Source organism: Pongo abelii, chromosome 19 (genome assembly GCF_028885655.2).
Source record: "Pongo abelii isolate AG06213 chromosome 19, NHGRI_mPonAbe1-v2.0_pri, whole genome shotgun sequence".
Classification (NCBI taxonomy): Eukaryota; Metazoa; Chordata; class Mammalia; order Primates; family Hominidae; genus Pongo; species Pongo abelii.
In genome coordinates, this window is record NC_072004.2 from 79,552,102 (window position 1) to 79,567,607 (window position 15,506).

Genomic DNA, 15,506 nt, shown 5'->3' on the forward strand with positions numbered 1-15,506 from the left:
AAACAGTCCCCACCACACACCCAATGAGGAAAAATGCAGACAGAAAAAGGGAAAAAAAGGGCCAGGCGCGGTGACTCATGCCTACATGTAATCCCAGCACTTTGGGAGGCCGAGGCAGGCAGATCACTTGAGGTCAGATGTTCGAGACCAGCCTGGCCAACATGGCGAAACCTCGTCTCTACTAAAAATACAAAAATTAGCCAGGCGTGGTGATGGGTGCCTGTAATCCCAGCTACTCGAGAGGCTGAGGCAGAAGAAATCACTTGAACCCAGGAGGTGGAGGTTGCAGTGAGCCGAGATCGCGCCACTGTACACCAGCCTGGGGGATAGAGTGAGGCTCTGTCTCCAAAAAAAAAAAAAAAAAAAAAAAAAAAGAAAGGGAAAACAATACTGCAAAATTACAGCAATATTTCTTCTTTTCTCATTTTTTAAACTTCCAATAATATGATTTGCTAATCTGTAGTGAATTTTTCACAAAGTAGAAAGGAGATGGACAAGCTAGCAGGTAGGAGAGAGGCTTGAATTTAAAGGAGCTCCGGCAAGTGCCTAAGTTCCACGTGAAGCACTTTCCACCTCAGGATAGTAGGCAAGTCAGCCACCTTTGATCATTAATCTCCACCAAACAAGGGACCAGAGTTTAAAAACACATGGGTCTCCCAACAAGAATGTATGCATCCAAGAATAAGAAGTTTGCTGTTATTAAAGCCTACAGTACAACCATAACGAACTAAGTGCCCCCAAGTATATCTTATCACAGTATTAATATTTAAAAGGGTTAATATTTACCAAAACATACCAGTGCTCCTTTGCTACTAGTGGAAGCACTAGTGGAAACAAAAGCCACCTGCCTTGTCTGAGCATCTTGGAAGCCACTGGAAGAGCAACTGTCTACGGTTGGCTTATGGATCAGAATGAAACACTAATCATGGCCGGGACCAGTGGCTCATGCCTGTAATCTCAGCACTTTGGGAGGCCAAGGCGGGCAGTTCACCCGAGGTCAGGAGTTTGAGACCAGCGTGGTCAACATGGTGAAACCCCGTCTGTACTAAAAAAAATACTAAAAAATCATCCAGGCCTGGTGGCAGACACCTGCAATCCCAGCTACTTGGGAGGCTGAGGCAGGAGAATTGCTTGAACCCAGGAGGCGGAGGTTGCAGTGAGCTAAGATCATGCCATTGCACTCCAGCCTAAGCAACAGAGCAAGACTCTGTCTCAAAAACAACAACAACAACAACAACACTAATCACATGACTAATTTAGTCTTGGAAAAATCTCAAAAATACAAAGTTTAGAGAGAAGCTGAATTTGGCAACTGAGAATTCTGTCAATCACAGTGTCTACAGAAATGCCACAAAGCATTACAATTGGCAGGTTCTTCTCTTCTCAAGGCTCTCAACTGTACCAAATCGAAACTCCTGGGAGCCACTCGGAACAGTGTTATTCTCTCATAAGGCAAATAAAAATGACAAATTTTCTGGCTTTTTCCCCTCTGGTATTTTTAAAAGCATGAACATGCCTGAGTTCAAATGTAGTTGCTATAGCTAACATGAATTAAACATGCTTCCAGATGCCTTGTGTGATACTGAGCACAGCTGAGAACTATTTGTACCTGAACACTGAAAAATGCTGCTTCACAAAGATGAACTTGTGCCTTGTCTTTGCCCAGCCATTTCAGTCCTCAGTGCTCACTTTTCTCTACAAGCAATATACCCTACGGCACACACACTGGTTTCCAGAGAGCCTGAAAATGGAAAGAAAATGTCGAGTCTGCAGATCTGTTTCAAGTTAACAACTATTTGAAATTTGATTCAGTTTTAAAACTAGTAGTTGGGAGGTTAAAAAAAAAAAAAGTAGAATATATACTCCTGGCTTTGATGGTGACTTGTAGGAAGTAACCAACAGTAACTGTGGAGGGTGGGAAGGGTAGTGGCAGGCATCTAGTCTAGCCTAAAACTAAACATCCATTAGCTAATTGGTCCCCTCAGACATCAGACTCTGTCCAGCATGTGTCACTTAGTGGGCTTCAGCAGTATAAGGGTCCTCACTGCAGCCCTACTCAGCTGGACTGCAGCAGGAGTCTCCCTCCCATGAAAGCCAACACATGACCAGCACTGGATCCTGATGTTCAATGCTCTGATCATAAAGCAATGTTACGGCTGGACGTGGTGACTCACACCTGTAATCCCAGCACATTTGGGAGGCCAAGGTGGGCGGATCACTTGAGGTCAGGAATTCAAGACCAGCCTGGTCAACATGGTGAAACCCTGTCTCTACTAAAAATACAAAAATTAGCTGGGTGTGGTGGCAGTCACCTGTAATCCCAGCTACTTGGGAGGCTGAGGGAGGAGAATCGCTTGAACCCAGGAGGTGGAGGCTGCAGTGAGCCGAGATCACGCCACTGCACTCCAGGCTGGGCAACAGAGTGAGACTCCATCTCAAAAAAAAAAAAAAAAAAAAAGCAATGTTACACAAAATCCAGCAGCTTCCCCATTCATAAAATCCACCATTCACTCTGCATTTACTACAAAGATACAGAAGTGGCTATCAACTGCTTATGCAGAGATGATTGAAAGGTACATCACCAACAATTTAATCATTCCCTAATATTGTGAATTCAGCTAATTGTTAGGGCTCTTGCATTAATTAACTACCTATATATATTTCAGGTAAGAAAAAAATATTTTCTTAAATGCCTTCTGAAATAACTTCATTTAGAAAAAGTCTTCAGTAAAGAGAATTATGGACACAGGGGCAGACAGTTGTTCAAACAGCACAAAAACAAACGAAATGGCCTCTAACAAAAAACCACCAGTTTCTAAACTTGCATTTGGGACTGACTGGTCAGGCAGGGAGGCAAGGTCATCAGTGGCTGGAGAACAACCAGCAAAAAACCCACAGCTTCCTGGGCATGGTGGCTCACTCCTGTAATTCCAATACTTTGGGAGGGCCAGGCGGGAGGATTGCTTGAGCCCAGGAGTTTCAGGCCAGCCTGTGCCATACAGGGAGACCCCATCTTGACAAAAAAAAAAAAATTAATTTGCCAGGTGTGTGGTTTATGTATGTAGTCCCAGCTACTCAGGACGCCAACGAGGGAGGATTGCTTGAGCCTGGGAGGCAAAGGTTGCAGTGAGCCAAGACAGTGCTACTGCACTCTAACCTGAGCAACAGAGCCAGACCCTGTCTCAAAATAAAACAAACAAACAAACAAACAAAAAACACAGGGCTTGATTTCAGCAGCCTTATCACTGAAGTTTTGGCTTGTTTCCACTTACCACCGCCCTGTTGCCCCCTGCAATGATAAGTACAGCAGGGAAGACCCTGCAAGCTCCTCTGAGATGCAGAAGGTATGAAAGCTGAATGTTCCTTATCAGGGGTTTCAGAAATGTTGCTTTTGCCAAAAAAAAATGGAGCTTGTCAATTTCAGACATACATTTCAAGAACTGATTCCCAGGCTGACTACCTGATAACAAGGGTCAGGGCCAGGTGTGGCGGCTCATGCCTGTAATCCCAGCACTTTGGGAGGCCCAGGCAGGTGGATTACCTGAGGTCAGGAGTTCGAGACCCGCCTGGCCAACACAGTGAAACCCTGTCTCTACTAAAAATACAAAAATTAGCCAGGTGTGGTGGTGCACACCTGTAATCCCAGCCACTCAGGAGACTGAGTCAGAAGAATCGCTTGAATCCAGGAGGAAGGCAGTGAGTCAAGATCGCACCACTGCACTCCAGCCTGGGTGACAGAGAGAGACTCCATCTTAAAAAAAAAAAAAAGGGTCAGAAATAAGATTATTAAAATGGCACAGACTTTTCACCTCTAAGTCAGTGGGAAGATACAGTGTAATGCACACGTGTTCCATACCCACAGTTTTCCAGTGATCTATGCTTAAACGAGGTTTATAATCTCTGCTCCATTTACAAAACTGGAGCATCTTACCAATGCAAAAAAAAAAAGTCGTGTACACACAAACACACACACACAGAAAACCTACGATTGTGAACAAGAGAGTCACACACTTCTCAGGTGGCATGTAAATGGATCAAGTCCAACCCAACTGTACAACCCTCTCTCTTTTCTTCTTTTTTCTGAGATGAGGTCTTGCTTTGTCACCCAGGCGGGAGTGCAGTTGAGCGATCAGAGCTCACTGCAGCCCTGAGGCTCAAGCAATCCTCTCCCCTCAGTCTTCCAAGTAGCTGGGACTACAGGTGTGTGACACAAGCCTGGCCAATTTTTAAATTTTTTGTAGAGTCGGGAGTTTCACTACATTGACCATGCTGGTCTTGAACTCCTGGCCTCATGCAATCCTCCCACCTCAGCCTCCTGAGTTGCTGAGATTACAGGCATAAGCTTAAAAAAAAAAAGACTTAAAATAAAAATCTTTTCTATGAATCTTCTCCCCATCCCACTTCCACTCCAACAGACCAGAAGTTTATATAATCATCTGGCTAATAATAAAAATTTGTTTTAGGAATATCACACCAATGTCTAGAATTTGTTCAGAGGCTGGTTTGTGTGTGTGTGTGTGTGTGTGTGTGTTTTTGTTTGTTTTGCTAATAGTCCTCTACGTTCATTGGATTACCGTTATATTGCATAATCCCAACTTTAGTTTTACTTATTTAAGGTTAAGAAAACAGCCGGGCGCAGTGGTTCACGCCTGTAATCCCAGCATTTTGGGAGGCCGAGGTGGGCGGATCACCTGAGGTCAGGAGTTCGAGACCAGCCTGGCCAACGTGGTGAAACCCTGTCTCTACTAAAAATACAAAAATTAGCCAGGCATGGTGTAATCCCAGCTACTTGGGAGGCTGAGGCAGGAGAATCGCTTGAACCTGGGAGGCGGAGGTTGCAGTGAGCCGAGATCATGCCGTTGCACTCCAGTCCAGCCAAGGCGACAAGAGCAAAACTCCATCTCAAAAAAAAAAAAAAAAAAAGAAAGAAAACCATTCCTCCAAACTAAAAATACTTACATAATTTGAGCAAGGACAATAGAATATCATACAATACCATGTGTACCTCAGTTCTTGGAACATGCAACCTGCCAACAACAGCCAGGCTGCCTCTTGCAGTGCAGGGTTCCTTGCCAGGATTCAAATCTACTGGATGGTTGGCACAGAGGTAAAGCAATAAATTGGCGTTAAGGTTCCTTTTAGTTGGCTAATGAATACATATTACAGTATTAAAGGTAAGACTTGAAACAGGTTATGCAAGTGAGAGAAGGATTATATAAGAAAGATTTCCAAGATATTTTGTTTTACTGCCCAGTTAGGACATATGAAATCTTGAGAACAATTAAAAGTGCATGTTGCTAAATGTAGAATAATGATTTCAAGTGGATTAGAATGTGCTAAGGAATTAGAGCTTATAATTATTAACCTTGGCAATCATGCTTGGAGGTGGGAAGGGCATGCTACACAGGGGAATATGCCTATGCCAAAGCACCTATCAAAAAAGGCAAGATAAGGCTGATCCACCACACATGTGGATGTGGTGAGGGGTGCTGTCTAGATGGATAAGAAAGTAGGGGTTAATAATGAGTAATGGCAAACAGACTGGATTATTCTTCTGGCTATAACCGGCTGAAAGCCACAGGATGGATCAGCTAATTTTAAGAGATACCAGTAAGACACTTTCTGTCATGCCATAACAGGACACTAGTCCTACAGGGTTTCTTACACACACACACACACACACACACACAGGCTCGCTGTCTCTCTCATAGGACACCAGTCCTACAGGGTATCTTATACACACACACACACACACACACACACACACACACACAAGCTCTCTCTCTCTCACTCAACCTGTGCAGTAACATCAAAACAACAGGAAGAAGTACCTCAAAATGGTATTCTATAACACAGACCCCTGAAAGGCACTAAAGGATATTCAAAACGAGGACATCTGTGTCTACAATTCTTCTACTTGCAGCAATATTATCTATCTCAGACCATAAACTCAAAGCCTGGCCATTTGTGATTCTCTGCTTTATAAAGGCAGCCAGCAGAGTACCGCTTTCTAATACCATTTCATCACATAGTAGGAGACTGTCTGATCATGGCCAAAAAGACATCAAAAATTCACCAAAGCAGTAGAACACTGAAATCAGTGCCTAGTAAGTGCAAAGGCCCATGACATAAAACTCTCTCAATGATTAAAGCAAGCCCTCAGAGTAAAAGCCTCACAATGATCAGGAGGGGCTCAACTCTCCACTCACAAAGGACTATCTTTGAAGTTAAATAAAGGCCTAATTAAGACAGATACAAAAAAATTTTGTTTTGTTTGTTTCTTTGAAACAGGGTCTTGCTCTGTCACCCAGGCTGGAGTGCGGCAGCACAAATCATGGCTCACTGCAGCCTCGACCTCCTGGGCTCAAGCGATTCTCCCACCTCAGCCTCCCGAGTAGCTGCGACTACAAGCATGCACCATTATGCCTGGCTTTTTATTTCATTTTTTGTAGAGATGGGGTCCTACTATGTTGCCCAGGCTGGTGTTGAACTCCTGGGCTCAAGCAATCTTCCCGCCTCACCTCTCAAAGTGCTGGGATTACAGGCTTGACCAGCTGGCCTACAAAAAAGATTTTTATTCAAATAAACCCTGTTCCCTGACCCTCATCTCATTTACACATACTACAGCAAAGTACTTATACCCAAATAAGGAGATTTCTATGCAGCCACCTGAACAGTAAGTAACAGAAATTTCACTACTTTTAATCTCCCGTCTATGGAAGAACATTCAGAACCGAATTAAAACATCAGCCATAGACACAAACAAAAGTCTTACTGTTTTAAAGATTTCAGTCCACTAGTAAATCATTCCAAATTCTGTTATAATTCGTTTACCTGCGTGTAGGTCAGCAATAATCCATCAACCATACAGTTCCTTCTAACCAGTCTATCGACTATTATGTTTCCTGATATTAAGTCAATAAAGGCAACCATGACATTTGCTTTGGATGGGAGTCAAGTGTCTAGCTGGGATGCAGTAAAGGCCAAGGCCTAACTGAACAGCACTGTGTGGTTTCCAAACTAAGCAGCTGAGAGAGTTAAACTTTCAGTGTTTGTGGCAAGTCTGGCGTATGGTGTAATTAACCACCACCCAAGACAGTTAGGACTCTTCTTCAGTTTAGGCTACTGTCCTCCTTTAATAGATCTGATAAAAAAAAAAAAAAGTACCTCATAAATCCACTGTATTCCTGAATGCAAAGGTATGCTACTTTTATAATAGGTGAATATAGTTCCCCCCAAACTGGTTTTGGGGCCTGGGCTGAGTGTCTGAGTTCAACCATTTGCAGTTCTGTTTATGTTCGTAGTTGCTCTGCCATCATCTTATATTGCCATCATTGGAAGAAGAAATATATCTGGACATGAATGGTGCTACATGAAATCCTTTTCCCTGATGTGGTTAGGAAAACAAGCCCTTTTTCTTAGGGTGGTATCAAATCCCTAAGGTCCCTCAGGATACCTGGGGAGCTAAGCCAAATCCCACACTTTACATATATGAAAACTGAAACCCAAGGTTACATGCTCATTTAGTGGCTGAGCTTTAGAATGCAGGTGTCACTAGTCTATTTTGTTGTCTTTGCTAAAGGGAAACAACATCAACTGATATCTAGTAACAACCGAGAAACGTATTGGGCTAATTTACTTTAATGGAGAAACATCCTAAACAAACTAAACTAATACAGGCCTGACAGACTATAAATTTGTATGTGCACCATCAGCCTTACAAAAGGCCAAATTTTATCCATTTGAATATGTCTACTTATGTGCAGTTAGATCTACTATTAAGAAGTCCTGGCTGGGTGCAATAGCTCACGCCTGTAATCCCAGCACTTTGGGAGGCCGACGCAGGTGGATCACCTGAGGTCAAGAGTTCGCGACCAGCCTGGTCAACATGGGGAAACCCCATCTCTACTAAAAATACAAAAAATTAGCTGGGCGTGGTGGCGGGCACCTGTAATCCCAATTACTTGGGAGGCTGAGGCAGAAGGATCACTTGAACCCGGGAGGCAGAGGTTGCAGTGAGCTAAGATCGTGCCATTGCATTCCAGCCTGGGTGACAAGAGGGAAACTCCATCTCAAAAAAAAATAGAAAAAAAAAGAAGTCCTCATGTAGAAACCCCAAGGGAAAAAAAATTTAATTACATACCAAGTTTTTCAGTCCTGGTAACAGCAACTAATCTGAAACTGTCAATTTTGCTCCTCATATTTAGTTAGGAATTTCTTGCAGGGGACAGTAGAGGAGTAGACAGGAGAGTCAAGTAGAAAGTGGAAAAATACTCTAGTTAAATTAAAATTATCTACAAACAACTGTATTTATGACATAATTGCTACCTACACTGGCCAGATGTTGCCAAACTTTAGGCTAGAAAAGAAGTACTATGAAATACACCCCGAGTTGAGATATCTGGCTTGACTGACTTCTGCCAGCCAGGACCCCCATTGTTTGAAGTTGATTTGAGGATCACACACTTCTCTACCGGCCCAGGCCACCATACCACCTTCCTCTCTCCAATTAGCTGGATAATCCTTTAAGTCCATGCGGCTCCACACAACGCAGATCAACCAGTAGGGACTGTTTGCTGCTTCTGGGATGTGTAATTTTTGAGATGAAAACGACCGAAGAGATTACCTTACCCAACCCTCTCATTTCACAGGAAAAGAAATCAAGGCTCAGAGAGGTGAAGTGACTTGCCCAGGGCACCACAGACAGTTAACCATAGACACAGGACTGGAACCAAGGTCTCCGCCTCCCCGTCTAGTCCTTTTGCCCACTATGCCACACTATAATTTCACTACTTTAAATCATGGTTCACTGAGGGCCAAAGCCTAAATTACTTCAGGCCTGAAGCTCCCCCTTTGAATCCTGCTGGGGTAGATGAAGATCAGCACTCCACTTTGATATGAGGGTTGGATCTTTTGGATGAGACCAAAATGTAATTTTTAGAGTCTCTATAGAAACCCAATATACCAAATGGCACTGCAAATTATACAGGGAGGGGTCTTTAAAAAATGTTCAGCATGAAAATTCCTGAGATCCCACTGTACATCTAAGTGGGTGGGAATAACACAACAAAAGGTCAAAGGTCACAGCTTTAGCCACCATAAAAAAAATTCCTACAATACACACTTACCCAAACCAGTCTTTTAAAAAAAAGTTTTTTATTTTTTACACTGACATATAAAAATTATATATACTTATGGTGTACAACATGATGTTCTGATGTATGTATACATTGTGGAATGGCTACATCAAGCTAATTAACATATCCATTACCTCATATACTTATCATTTTTTTGTGGTGAGAACATTTAAAATCTACTCTCTTAGCCATTTTCAAGTATATAATATGTTGTTATTAACTACAGTCACCATGTTATATAATAGATCTCCTGAACAGCCCAGTTCTAATGGTTTTAAAAAATGTTCTTTGATGAAGATGATGATAATGTAGCCACTGCCAATTCCTTTGATGAAGCCAACATTCTTTTAATGTCAGTGCCAAGGAAACACGCATTACTGATCAGCACAGGACAACTCCTTTGAACTGTAAGGACCATTTTAATGACCAAGCATAAACTGATGGGCCCCACACAGTAAGCTATGACTGCTTCACTTGGTAAGAATAAGATGCTCCCACAAAAGAAAGCATATTCTGATACTGACTTTTTCATGTCAATATTACATCAGATTTCTGTAATTTCAGCACAGGTTTTCTATTATCTAGGCTTCCCTGAGAGGCGATCTTTATGCATCCTCACACGTTTGAATAGAGATTGGAAAGCACAAGAAACTGCTGGGAAGACTGTGCCGGCACAACCAAACCTTCCGAGTTGAGGCTCGAAAACAGGACTCAGAAAAAGGGGCAAAGCATGAGGAACCGGCCAAGAGCGAACAACGTTGCTTTCTCCAGCTTATCAAGTGGTCGGCAGGAAACAGAAGCAGGAAAGAATTACCAACCAGAAGATAGCAAACCTATGGGCTCAAAGAGGAGGCCTTTCCAGACATCAAAGGAAGAACTCCCTCATGAAAAGGGAAAAATGGCTGCCCCAGGCAGGAATGGGCAAGGGACCATATTATAAAATATTTTTTAAAAGTTTGTTTTTATTTTTTACATTGACATATAAAATTTATATATACTTATGGTATATAACATGATGTTCTGATACATGTACACATTGTGGAATGGCTATAATGATCCTATAAAGGATATTCTCTGCTGTCATTCTCAGTTTTCCCAGGAATCTCTCTTTCTAAAGTCACTACCCCGGTCAGGCTTCTGCCTAGCCTGGAGGTCATCCAATCTCTTTTTTTTTTTTGAGATAGAGTTTCACTCTTGTTGCCCAAGCTGGAGTGCAATGGCGCAATCTCGGCTCACGGCAACCTCCACCTCCTGGGTTCAAGCGATTCTCCTGCCTCAGCCTCCCGAGTAGCTGGGATTACAGGCACATGCCACCATGCCCAGCTAATTTTTTGTATTTTTAGTAGAAACGAGGTTTCACCATGTTAGCCAGGCTGGTCTCAAACTCCTGACTTCAGGTAATCCATCCACCTCAGCCTCCCAAAGTGCTGGGATTACAGGCATAAGCCATCACGCCCGGCCAGGTCATCCAATCTTATCACCATCTTCTCTAGGTCCCAGAAGTGGACCTGGGCATCTGGATTGTGGGGCAAGGTGGCTAAGCTTCCACATTTGTTTTTTCTTTTAAAAACTGAAGAATAGCAACATCTTTCTAAACACAAAGCAAAACAAATATTGAGAATTTCAAAAGTAAGAGTTATACAAATATTAAGGGAGATTATTTAATTAAAAAAAAAATTGGTGGCAGCCAAAGAAATCATCAGGAAGTAAACAAAACTCAAAAACCTGATAATCCACTGCTCCTCATCTCTTACCTCCATTGCTACTCATCTCTTACCCTCATGGGCAGACAGCAATAATGTAACAACTGGTGCTAGGAGACAATCAGGAATAATTAAGGAAGAGTTAAAATATGTTTGGCTCATGGTGTTCAAGAAGGAAGCAGTGGCTGGGTGCAGTGGCTCATGCCTGTAATCCCAGCACTTTGGGATGCCAAGGTGGGCAGATCACTTGAGGTCAGGAGTTCAAGACCAGCCTAGCCAACATGGTGAAACCCCATCTCTACTAAATACTCAAAAATTAGACAGACACAGTGGCACACGCTTGTAATCCCAGCTCCTCGAGTGGGTGAGGCAGGAGAATCACTTGAACCCAGGAGGTGGACAGTGCAGTGAGCTGAGATTGCACCATTGCACTCCAGCTTGGGTGACAGAGCGAGACTCTGTCTCAAAAAAAAAAAAAAAAAAGAAAGAAAAAAGAAGAAGAAGAAGGAAGCAGAGTATAACTGCTGAGGAGACTGTCAGTAAACATTACTACATTTTAAGTTATGGGATTGTATTTCAATCATTTGGAAACTCACCTATGATGCTGCTGCTAAACGATTCAATAGATACTTGTTAAGTTCAGTGTAGTTCCTGAGCAGTATAATGTGGTTGTTAAAAAGGTAGATTCTGGAGCCAGACCACCTCAGGCAATCACTTACCTCTCTGCCTTCAGTTTCTCATCCATAAAATGGGGATAATGCTAATTAACTTTAAAAAGTTGTTGGGAAAAGCTTCTGCACAGCTGAACACACGGAGGTTCCTGATGGGTGGGGCATTCCCCAAGGGCATGAGAGCTCCATGCCCCTTCCCGCATGCCTTGCCCTATGCGTCTCTTCATCTGTACCCTTTATCATAAACCAGTAAATGCAAAAGTCACCAACTCTAGTCTAATTGGAGTGGGCTACACACAGACTCTTAGGCCTGGTGTGAGGCTCACACTGTCTGCTCTGGTAAGACAAGAGATCATCAATGCTGGAGACCACAAACTTGGGTGTGCTCTGGAGGTGGAGGCTTAATCTAGCTGAAAGAAACCTCTGGGAATGGATATCCGAAGATCTGGCCTTAATATATTTCCACTGTGACTAGCAGGCTTTTCTCCCAAGAAGGTGATCCAAAGGATGATCTAAACAAAAGCTGTATTTTAAATATTTTAACAGTTACTGGTTAGTTGGTTCCCTGGCTATCTAGTTACCAGTGCGGCATCATGCAGTGACCTATATGTTTAAGCTGTTAAATGTGCTACTCCCACCAATAATGAGATAGACTTTCATGAAAATTGTGCAGCTGTGTGGATGTTTGTTTTTATGTTCCCTTAACCACTGCATATTGCCATCGAATGAGATGGATCAGTGGATATTTTAGGATGAGGTTAAAAACATTTTATTAAATTCAACCATGATTTGCATTACTTTTGCTATCCTAGACCATTACAAATTATGAATAAAACAAGTATACATAATTAGTGGCTCCAAGTATTCGCAGAGTTAAACATTTCCAGCTATGGCCAAATCTCTCTGATATCTAACATTTTATTTTTCCAGAGCATTTTGCCCTTTACGTAAATCTTTTTTTTTTTTTGAGACGGAGTGTCGCTCTGTCGCCCAGGCTGGAGTGCAGCGGCATGATCCCGGCTCACTGCAACCTCTGCCTCCCAGGTTCCAGCAATTCTCCTGCCTCAGCCTCCTGAGTAGCTGGGATTATAGGCACGAGCCACCATGCCGCCAGGCAATTTTTTTGTTTTGTTTTGTTTTGTTTTTGGAGACAAAGTCTCACTCTGTCATCCAGGCTGGAGTGCAGTGGTGAGATCTCAGCCCACTGCAACCTCCGCCTCCTGGGTTCAAGCAATTCTCTGCCTCAGCCTCCCGAGTAGCTGGGATTACAGGCGCCCGCCACCATGCCCAGCTTATTTTTGTATTTTTAGTAGAGACGGGGTTTCACCATCTTGGCCAGGCTGGTCTTGAACTTCCGACCTTGTGATCCACCCGCCTTGGCCTCCCAAAGTGCTGGGATTACAGGTGTGAACCACCGTGCCCGGCGACCTTTACCTAAATCTATGCCACAAAGTCATCTGTGTCCCTAGAATAATTCCATGGGCTTTTAAAGACTGTAATAAGAAGGTAAATGCTAAAAAAAAAAAAAAAAAAAAGCTGTTGCAAGGAGAGTTGAGTCAACATAAGTAAAGCTCTTAGAATGGGCCTAATATACAGTAAGCATCATGTAAGTGTCAGTTATTATTATTCATTAAGAACTGTATGAGACACTATGATCTAATCACAACAAATGAGATCTGGTTTCCTGCTTTCATGGAGCTTACAGTCCAATAGGAGACCCCAGTAATCAATAATGACACAAACATAAAATGACAAATTGTAGTAAGTGCCATGAAAGGGACATACTGGAAACTGCGACAGCATAACAGAAGAAGAGCATCTGGTCTTGTGATGGTGGGGGAAGCACAGTGTTAAAAATGATGTTTGAGTTAAGATGTATAGGAAAGGGAGTAGGAAAGAAGAATTTCCTGGGCAGAGGGAATAGCCTATGCAAAATTCTGAGACTGCAGAGAATGTGTTGTGTTTGAGAACCCAGTGGACCAGTGTAGCTGGACAGGGAAGGCAGAGGGGATATGGGACACAGTGAGGTTGGGGCAGAAGCCCCAGAATGGAGTGGGCCACAAGAGTCAGAATCTTTTTTTACGTGTCTTATTTGTTATCTATGCAGCTGAAGGAAAGAACAGGAAGGTTGCCGTTCACATTGTTGTAAAGCCACCTGGAAGAAAAAAAAGCACTCTCCCTAAGGTGAGGCGTGTAATACACCAACCACAATCTGTTCACACTCTCGGTGAGTCTCCTCCAGTGTTTTAATTTATACTAACATTCGACTGATGTTGCCTAGCTGGTTTACAGCTGAATATTAGCAGAACACATCAGAACTTCGTAGGAGAGTGTAGTAAATATGGCTGTTTTTGTGATGAAATGTGGCCTTCAGGACAAACCCCAATGCAGGTTTTCTTGCTTTATGAGACTCCTCATTTGAGGGGGAGCCATTTCTCTGACTAGCCATCATGCATGGAATCAGAAAGCTCCCTCTGAAGGGCTGAGGAGTTAAACCTGTACCTTCCTATCTTTTTAATCTTCCAGGCTCCCTATCTGCACAGTACCTGCAGTCAGTGCCAGGACTATTTTCATTACAAGAGGCAGAAATCTTGGGGATACTAAACTTACAGGACAAGGTAAGTCATTGGCTCATGGTCTCACATTACTCAAGTAGGCTGGCAAGGACTTCAGGATTTGCCAATCTCTTCCAGGCACTCCCTGCCTCATACTTCTTCCTGTTGGCTGACTCTTCTATTTCAACTCCTGTGTGCTAGTTCACTTACTCCAACCCCGCCCCTAGGCTGGACTCTTATTCTACATATATACAGAAAGAAGGGTCCTGTTACACACAAGGGAATGCTGCCCCAAGGCCTGTAAAACTCCTGCCTTCAAGGGGTTTGCCGTCTAGCAGGAGAGTCGTGTAATGCAGAAAAAAAGATGGCAAGTTCCATGGCTGAGCTTCCCGAAAGCTGACTTGGCAGCATACCCAGGTCCTGCCCAGAGCAGTTCCAAGTCTGGTCCCACCCTACCCTGCTCAGCTGTCTTCTCACTCCTTGCCCTAACCTGTGTCCATATAGCTCCAAAACCTGTTATTTTATCATCTCAAAACTCTTTGGTTTAAAAACAAAACCAAAGTTCCTCAGGTATCCTCATGAGTCTGGAACATACAGATGCTTTTGGGGTGAATGAAGCTGACAGAAGATGAGGTGGGCACACAGATGCATGTTCTGGTTTGAGCTCTGGGCAAGTCATTAGATTTCTCCGGGCATGGGTTTCCGAGAAAGTAAGAAGCCTGAGGTGGATGGTGGCTGCAGCTCTGAAGCATGACGATCCATGACTTACCAGACCCTCATCTCTCCTCAGGCTTTGCTACAGCTTCTTCTAGCCCCAACCAATCAAAACATGCCCAAAATCCACATAAGAATTTGAGAGAGTTTAGGAGTCCTGATGCCTTTGAACACAGTCATTTCCAATCCTGGTCTTGCAACATCTAAGTGTCTCTGCTTATCTCAAAATATTGCAACATTAGAAATTAGTAATAATATGACTCACTTTAAGGTTTAGGATGGGGAAAATAAATACCACGAAAATCAACTAATGTTAGGTGGGACCAGGTGGCTGACTCCCAGGCACACATACCTACTATAGACTCTAAAAGCAACCATCTCCTAAACTGAAAGGGTGATACCTTTTCTTCTGCCAACCATAAATCAGATAAGTGATTGAACTTTTACCAGGCACCGAAAGCCCCAGAGATTTCCAAGCACTGAACCATCAAGATCAAGATAACTTAGGGTCCGTTTTACAAGCAACTGTGGCTTGGTTCCCAGTTACTCGAGCACCAAAACTACAGATAAACTTGTTCTTAATCTCCACATATAAAGGAAACCGTTTTCTTCTTTGCAAAACCAGCTCATGGCAAGTGGAAAACGAACCCTAACAGAATTCTAGAATAAGGTCACTGGATTGCTCATAATGAGGTAGTACCTTTAAAGGTCAGAGATTCCCCAAAT

The 15,506-nt window shown here is 43.0% G+C and overlaps 1 protein-coding gene across 2 annotated transcripts in view; it reads right to left on the reverse strand.

Moving 5' to 3' along the window:
* The window catches only part of ERN1 (endoplasmic reticulum to nucleus signaling 1), a 90,845-nt gene that overhangs the window by 61,668 nt on the left and 13,671 nt on the right, over positions 1 to 15,506 (reverse strand). The gene's annotated exons all lie outside the window — the stretch shown is intronic.